The 7,424-nt window shown below is 46.1% G+C and overlaps 1 protein-coding gene and 1 pseudogene across 1 annotated transcript in view; one reads left to right on the forward strand and one right to left on the reverse strand.

Annotated features, from left to right (window-relative positions):
- Window positions 1–7,424, forward strand: part of FAM189A1 (family with sequence similarity 189 member A1) — a 495,321-nt gene that overhangs the window by 196,628 nt on the left and 291,269 nt on the right. The gene's annotated exons all lie outside the window — the stretch shown is intronic.
- LOC111721872 lies at window positions 4,433–5,908 on the reverse strand (annotated as a pseudogene).

Genomic DNA, 7,424 nt, shown 5'->3' on the forward strand with positions numbered 1-7,424 from the left:
ACTAGTTTATTCCAAGCTCCACGTGTGATGTGCTGTCCTAGCCCAGGGTGTGCTGCCCTTCTCTGTGTCCTCTGCCCTCTCCCCAGTGCTGACCCTTTCTCCTTGCTTCTGAGGTTGGTTTAGGCTCTCACACTGTCTACTGGTAGATTCTAGAATTTTAGAGTCAACAAAGCCCATTTATTGGAAATGATGGTGATGGGACTTGGAGATGGGGTGGGGCTTTGCTGTCTTGAGAATTGTTCATGTGTCCTGCAGGGTTCCAGGACACCTGTTAGGTAATTGCCCCAGAGAAGGCCCTTCCCCAGAAAGCCCCTTCCTGCTTTCAACAGACCAAGACTAGCTGTCTCACTCTTAAAGTTACAGCTCCTTTCCAAGCACAGGGAGTTGCCCTCTGAACAACAGGGAGTTGCCTGCTAGACATCTCCTTATCTCCCAGTCACAAAACTTACCTCATCTCCCTGTCCCAGTTACCCACTAAAATTTTCAAACTTAAGGCCTGCCCCTAACGGCTCTTCCCGCCAGAGCAGTAACTCCTTATTGGCTATTCTCCCACCCCGTCACCAATCTAAGACTTTCCCTAACTGAACCTTTATAAGGGTGCGCTTTTCTTTTGGTCTCTCTTCTCCTTTCTCTCCTCCTTGGTGCTGCTCTGCAGCATCCCTCGCCAATAAAGACCTTTCATACAAGCCTTGGTGGTCTGTGAGATCTTTGCCTGTCAAGGGCCACCCTTTCAACACCTGTCACCTGCTCCCTGTAAGATCAACTCCCCTCAGGACACTGCTGTTAGAACCAAGAGTAACTAAACTACAGACTTTATGTGGGCTTCACCGATTTCTCTGCCTAATGACCTTTGTTTGTGTCAGGATCCGTCATGTTTCACGTTTCCTCCAGTCTTTGACAGTTTTTCAGTGTTTTTTTGTTGTTCATGATCTTGAGACTTGAAAGACTCGTGGTCAGCTGTTTTATAGAGCATCCCTCAATTTGTGGTGTCTGATCCTTTGTCATTGTGGGAAGAGTCCACAGAGGCAAGGTCCCTTTCTGACCATATCAAATCGTGACCCAAGTGACTGAGGCAAAAATCTCTATTAGTGGAGGTTTATTGAGCTAAAGCTGAGGATGCATCTGGGAAAAACTTGAACCATGGACAGACCTGTGGCTCTTTTTCTGAAGAGGAATTTGGAAGCTTCCGCACTTAAAGGCATAAGGAAAGAAATCAAAAAGCAGGGAAGTGGGGGGAGTACCCTCAGCATGGTAAGATGAAAAACTTACATTCTAGCAAGACCCAGGAAATCTACATTTTTCAAAAAATGAGGGTAGTCTTAGAAGGGAAAACAGGGCGTGAGTGAAGCTAAGCTGTCTGGGTAGGTGGGATAATGTCTGATCCTGTCTTGTCTCCTGTTCTGTGCCTGTAAAGTTGCACTTGTAATTCATTATTAGTGTGGAAGTAAACAGGCTTTCATTTTAGCAGCTACTCATAGCCTATGAACCATAAGTTAAAATTTGCATGTCCTTGCTCATGGGAGGCTACCAAAGAATTTCCTTAATAAACTATCTGGGGGGGCAAGCTCTTCACAGGTGCCTGAGGCCTTTACAAAGCTTCTCTTTTTCATAAGGAGTTGAGGGTGGCCCTGAGATTTTGCTTTTTCTTTCACAATATTGTGATGTCAACATGTGACTTAACTACTGGTGAAGCTCACCTCGATTGCTTGACCTGCTGGTGTCTGCCAGTCTTCTCCTCTGTGAAGTGATTGTCTTTCTCTTTCCTACTGTGTTAGAAGCCAGTCACAGGTTCAGCCCACATTCAAGGAGAGGGTTACGCTCCACTTCATGGAGGAGAGCGTATCAGAGAATTAGTGGATACCCGTTGAAACCAGAGTAATTAGTAAATATTCTTGGGGAGATACTGTAAGGCAATGCAGATATCCTGCTGCTCCTTAAAATGTAATCACTAATTTTAGCCTTCTTAAGTGGATCTTGGCTTAGCAACAGTCACCGTGGTGACTTTCTGCTTCCCTCCTTTCACATGTGTTCTGTTGCTCTCTTTCGGGAGGATTTGTATTTTTCCTCCATATTTATTTATTTATTTATTTATTCAGTTCATGTGTGACATCCGTCTGCATCCTGGGTATTTACCTTGTTGTTTAGGTTGTAATGCAATATGGTGGTCACTTATTTGTTGCTAACATTGTCTGCCTTTGCCCATTTGGCTATGGCTTCCCTTGAGCTTGGTGGTTTTTCCATACTCCCACCCCTTTGTAGGTACTTTCTATTTTCTCCCCCTGTATGATTCTCTGGGCTCATCTTCTGTTGCAGTTTCTCTCCCCCAGCCTTGGAGTCAACCATTTATCCATTTCTCATTTTGTCAGAGGACGGTATTAGAAACCAGGATCTGGGCGCTGGTTGAGCTCCTTACCGGGGTGTCAGTGCTCCTCGGCCTTACAAAGGACCTTGGAAGTGTATGCACAATCAGTTCTTGTTATTTGCAGTAATTATGCTTTATAAAGTCGCTACGAATGCTGGATTAGTGCATCCGTAGCCACTGCTCCCGGGGGAAATATGCATGCGGGATTAGGTCCCTGTGAGCCGCTGCTTACAACATTATCCTCACCTGATCAATATGAGCTTGATTTCTGTGAATTTCTGTTTAAAGATATGTTATTGCTGATTCCTTAACATCAAAATGACAGCCACAGCACTATTCCTGCTGCCTGAATGTAAAGGACGCTCGTATTTTCTCCGTGAGGCCCGTCACAGACTTCTCCTGCTTAGGAACCCCAGCCAGCACTCAGAACTATGTATGCTTGGAGGCCATTTTAAACAGTAGAATCACCACCTCCCCCCCTAAAAAATGTGAGAAACTTGGCCCTAAATCACCTGTGAAGCATGAGACCTACAACAAGGCAGAGTGTCACCTTGTTTCACCTCATCTGGGAAAGTGTACATTGGGTGACTCAAAGTATTTGCAACTCTGCACCCAGGCCTGTCACAAGGGGCTGCAGAATGTCTGTGTATTGATTGTCAGGTTACAGATGAATTTTAGTGAGTAGGTGATAGGCAATGCGGAATCTGCAAGGAATGACTGGCAGTGTATGTCCTAATCCAGGTACACACACATCTATATTTCTGTTTCTATATCCATCTATGTATTAAGCTAAACGTAAGTTCACTCTGGTATTTCCAACTCAACTCAGAACTATAGGTTTCTTTCCCCCTTGTGTATTTGTAACCCCTTTCTCTGAAGAGAAACCTGGCTTCATTCAATACCTTTGATACTGGAATTTTGCTCTTCAGTAGGCTCTTGGTCTTGGGGATTTAAGGAATGAACCTACAGACCACAGATCAGCAGCAAGACAGGATTTTTATTAGAAGTTAGAAAGGAATATAGAAGAAGTAAAAGGTACCAGAGCTTCTGGTGAGGGAAAAGAACTAACTAACTGGGGAGTCTCTATGTGGGCTCTTTATCTAGGGGTAATAGGTCTTGAGAATTACATTTGGCCAGGACTTGGTAAATAGAAACGTGTTTTCATAGTTAATGAGTGTTATTGACAAAGGAATGAATGCAGTCCCTCCAGCTTAGGGCAAAGGGCAGGGTGTTCCCTTCGTGAATTTGCCCAAGCAGTGTGCAGACAACTGGGGAGATGGAGTCTTTGCAGGTTTCTGTGCAGAATGAATGTGCTCCAGGGAGGGCTGGGGAGTCAGAGGCTGGAGATTGTACAGGTGGGGACTCAGGCTGGAGAATGTACAGGTCGGGACTCAGGTGCAGGGTCCTGATTGAATGGCCTTTAAGTGGGACATCACAGAGTCTGTCTTTGTCGGCTGTCCTCAGAGTAACTGAGGTGGTCACTTTGGGAATTTCTTTTCTTTTCTTTTTTTTTTTTTGCAGTTTTTGGCTAGGGCTGGGTTTGAACCCACCACCTCCAGCATATGGGGCCAGAGCCCTACTCCTTTGAGCCACTGGCAGTGCCTGGGAATTTCTTTTTTTTGAGACAAGAGTTTCACCTTGTCTCCCTTGATGAGTGCTGTGACATCACAGCTCACAACAACCTCCAACTCTTGGGCTTAAGCGATTCTCTTGCCTCAGCCTCCCAAGTAGCTGGGACTACAGGTGCCTGCCACAATGCCCAGATATATATTTTTTATTTTCCAAACAATTTTATTGAAATGTGCCAAGAGTGCATGGGCAGCACAAATGTATAAACAGGAAAAACCAAAATCACATGTACAATAATTTTTTAAAAAGTGAAGGTTAATCTTGGGAGGTATCAGTTCCCCTCTCCCTCCCCCACCAGACTTCGAGCATTTCCATTATGGTTAAGCTTCTACTAACCTAGCATTAAAAAAAAGAATATAAGAACGTTTGGAGAAAAAAAAAGAAAAAACAAAAGGAAGAGAAATGTTTTCCTGCTCAGATGGTATTCTTTCTAGGCACCAATTAGGAGGCGTGCCGAGCAGTGGAGAAACACAACTTCAGAATGTAAGGGAATGGACCGTTTGGGTCTTTTGTCTGGTAGTATTCAGGAAGCCCAAAGTGTCAAGGGCATTGCTCTTTGATTCCCACTCCAGCAGTCCAGTGGAGCTGTGTTCCCTTTTGCAGCAGAAGTTGGCTGCTTCACCCCTAGCTCGTCGCAGATCTCAAAGAAGCTCTCCTCAGTCACCTCAGAGGAGCTTTGAAGATGTGTAGAACATTACTCAGGTGCTGGACGCAGTTCTTCGCTGCCAGGGTGGAAAACCTATTGTTCCTCGATTCACTGAAGTCTTTGTAAATGCAAAACCCGTCTTCTAGCCTGTATGACTGGCTGGGCATGATGTAGACACAGACGTTCAGCTTCTGCCCGAACTTCAAGTTGTTGTTGAGGTGGGTAATGGCCTGGTCAACAGCATAGCCATCAGCCATCTCCACCATGGTGGCCCCCGTTTGCTTTTCATGAATTTCACCTTCTCCACACTGCCATATAAGCAGAAGACATTGAAGACTCTGTCACAGTTCATCTTAGATTGATCTAAGCCATAGACCACGAGCACAGGGCTGTCGCCGTGAGGGCCATACTCAGGTGGTGGGGGGGAGGGTAGGGAGTGCCCATACTGGGGGCTTTAGCAGCTTGGGCCCTGACGAGGTTGGGGGAGGCATAGCCCTCATCATGGTAATGGCTGTATTGCCCACAGTGGGGCCCTCCATATTCTGCAGGATGGTCTCCCAGGAAGGGGGCTGCCTCTGGTGCTTGTTGGGGTTGCTGCCAGGGTCACCTTGTCCACTGAGGTTGGGGTTTGTATAATCCCAAGTATCCTGATCATTCTTGAACACATTCAAGCTCGTAGGCTTCACATATTCAATTTTCAGAGTGCAACAGCCAGAATAGATGTCAGCCCCATCGAGTGAGGTCTTAGCCTGCTGGGCACTTTGAACAGAGTCACATTCCACCGTGGCCTGCACTCCATTCTTCCAGAAAATGACAGTTCTCTGGACAGGGCCACAAGGATTACACATCGTATACAAAACGTCCCTAGTAATAGAGTAGATAGGATTCAAGATGGTAAAGAAAAGCACACTGTTGACACTCTTGAGAGTCATCTGAGTCCCCAGGGCAAGAGATCTTCTGGCTAGTAGAGTAGTTTATGAAAGCTGGGTGACGGTGACTGGCAATATAGATTTGGTTGTCGGCTGTGTAGTTCATATCATTGTAGGCCCCCAAAACATCTTTGAGTTCCACCAGTGCTTGTATTTTTTAGGCATCACCACCACATAGCTGGTGGGTCCAAACTCCTGCCAGGCCTCCACAAGGTCAGCTTCCACCACACCGACAATCAGGCCCTTGCTGTGGACAACTGGGGAGGTAAGGGTTTTGTGCGGGTCATTGTAGTTCTCATAAACCTGCCTTCCTGTTTTTAATGCCCACAAATATGGGGACATAATCAATTCTAGGGGGTTATCCTCAAGTAAATGAATTTCTGCATGCGGACGGTGGTGGACGTTAAAGAGATTGAACTGTTATTGTACAGAGTCCTTCACCCAAGAGAGGGCAAGGCCAGCAACTGCCCACCGGTTCCGCTTCTGAGGCATTGCCCCAAATGCCCATGAGATCTGGTGGGGGAAGTGCTCATGTGCCTGGAGCCAGAGAAGAAAATGAATCAATGCCTGGCTTTGTTGTTGTTGCAGTTGTCATTGTTGGTTAGCAGGCCCGGGCTGGGTTCGAAACCACCAAGTTTGGGGTATGTGGCTGACGCTGTAACTACTGTGCTACAGCTAGTCATTCACTTTGGGAATTTCTAGCTGTAGTTTGAGCACCAGCAGCAGGAACTGATTTGATTTGGTTGCAGAAAGGGGGAGGTCCTGCAATGCTTTTACACTTTCTGAGAACGCAGAATACATGACCACTCCCTCCCCTGGTCATGGCCACCTGGTTCTGTTTTAACTTTGAGCATTTCAGCTACCCGGGAAGGGAGTGGGGTGTGTTTGGGGTGGGATGGGGGGGTATTTTGTCTGTCCATACTTTTAACACTGGGGAAACTGCATCCATGACCTTTGTGTGGCCATTCATGGGGGCCTGCTCTCTGTCAGGGACCGTGTGAGGCACTTCCCCTTCATTATCTCTGCCTTCTCCATTTCTGCCTAAGGACTGTGGATTGTTACTATTTTTCTGGAGGTAGAAACACCCAACTTGTGCTGGACAAGTCTACACAGCTGCTCAGGCCAGAGCCAGGATTTGGATCCAGATGGGTTGTATTGAAGGCTGTGTGCTGCATGCTCTTGGCAGCTCTTGTGTTCAAAGTTATAGCCTCTGAGAGCTCGACACTGAATAGATGATTCCTTGGCTTTTAAAATTTGTGTTGAATTCTTTTGCCTTGCATTCCTTGTTCTTAATTAAGTATGGGGGAGGATGTCACATTCCTAAGATGAAGCCTGACTGTATAGCTTTTAGAATTACTGTCCAGACTGGATGAGAGAAGAGTCCTCTGCCATTTAAGAGGACACCACTTGTCTCATCAAAGAGCCAAGTTCTTCACTGGAACCATTGTTCTTAAAAACATTCTGGGAATTCATGTCCTTGCTGCATTACCAAAGGGATTCACATTTACTTTGGAAATTCAAGCACATTTTATCCAGCCCACAGGCACTAATGAAGAGCTAATGAACCGCTGAGACACTAGTTCAAATAAATGATTACAATCGGCAAGAGAAGTACAAACACGACCCTGATGAATGGTAATCAAGAGAGAGTGGAAAGGGATGATTTTATTAATTACCCCAGCTCCAAGTCTAGATTCAGAATGGTGAATAAGAGATTGGAGATGGACTATTACAGAAAGTGTTTGGTGGCTCGGCGCCTATAGCTCAACCGGCTAAGGCGCCAGCCACATACACCTAAGGTGGCGGGTTCGTATCCCCAGCCCGGACTCTGTCTCAAAAAAAAACTGACCTGGCTCGG

Source organism: Otolemur garnettii, unplaced genomic scaffold, assembly GCF_000181295.1.
Source record: "Otolemur garnettii isolate 467f Iridium unplaced genomic scaffold, OtoGar3 scaffold00194, whole genome shotgun sequence".
Classification (NCBI taxonomy): domain Eukaryota; kingdom Metazoa; phylum Chordata; class Mammalia; order Primates; family Galagidae; genus Otolemur; species Otolemur garnettii.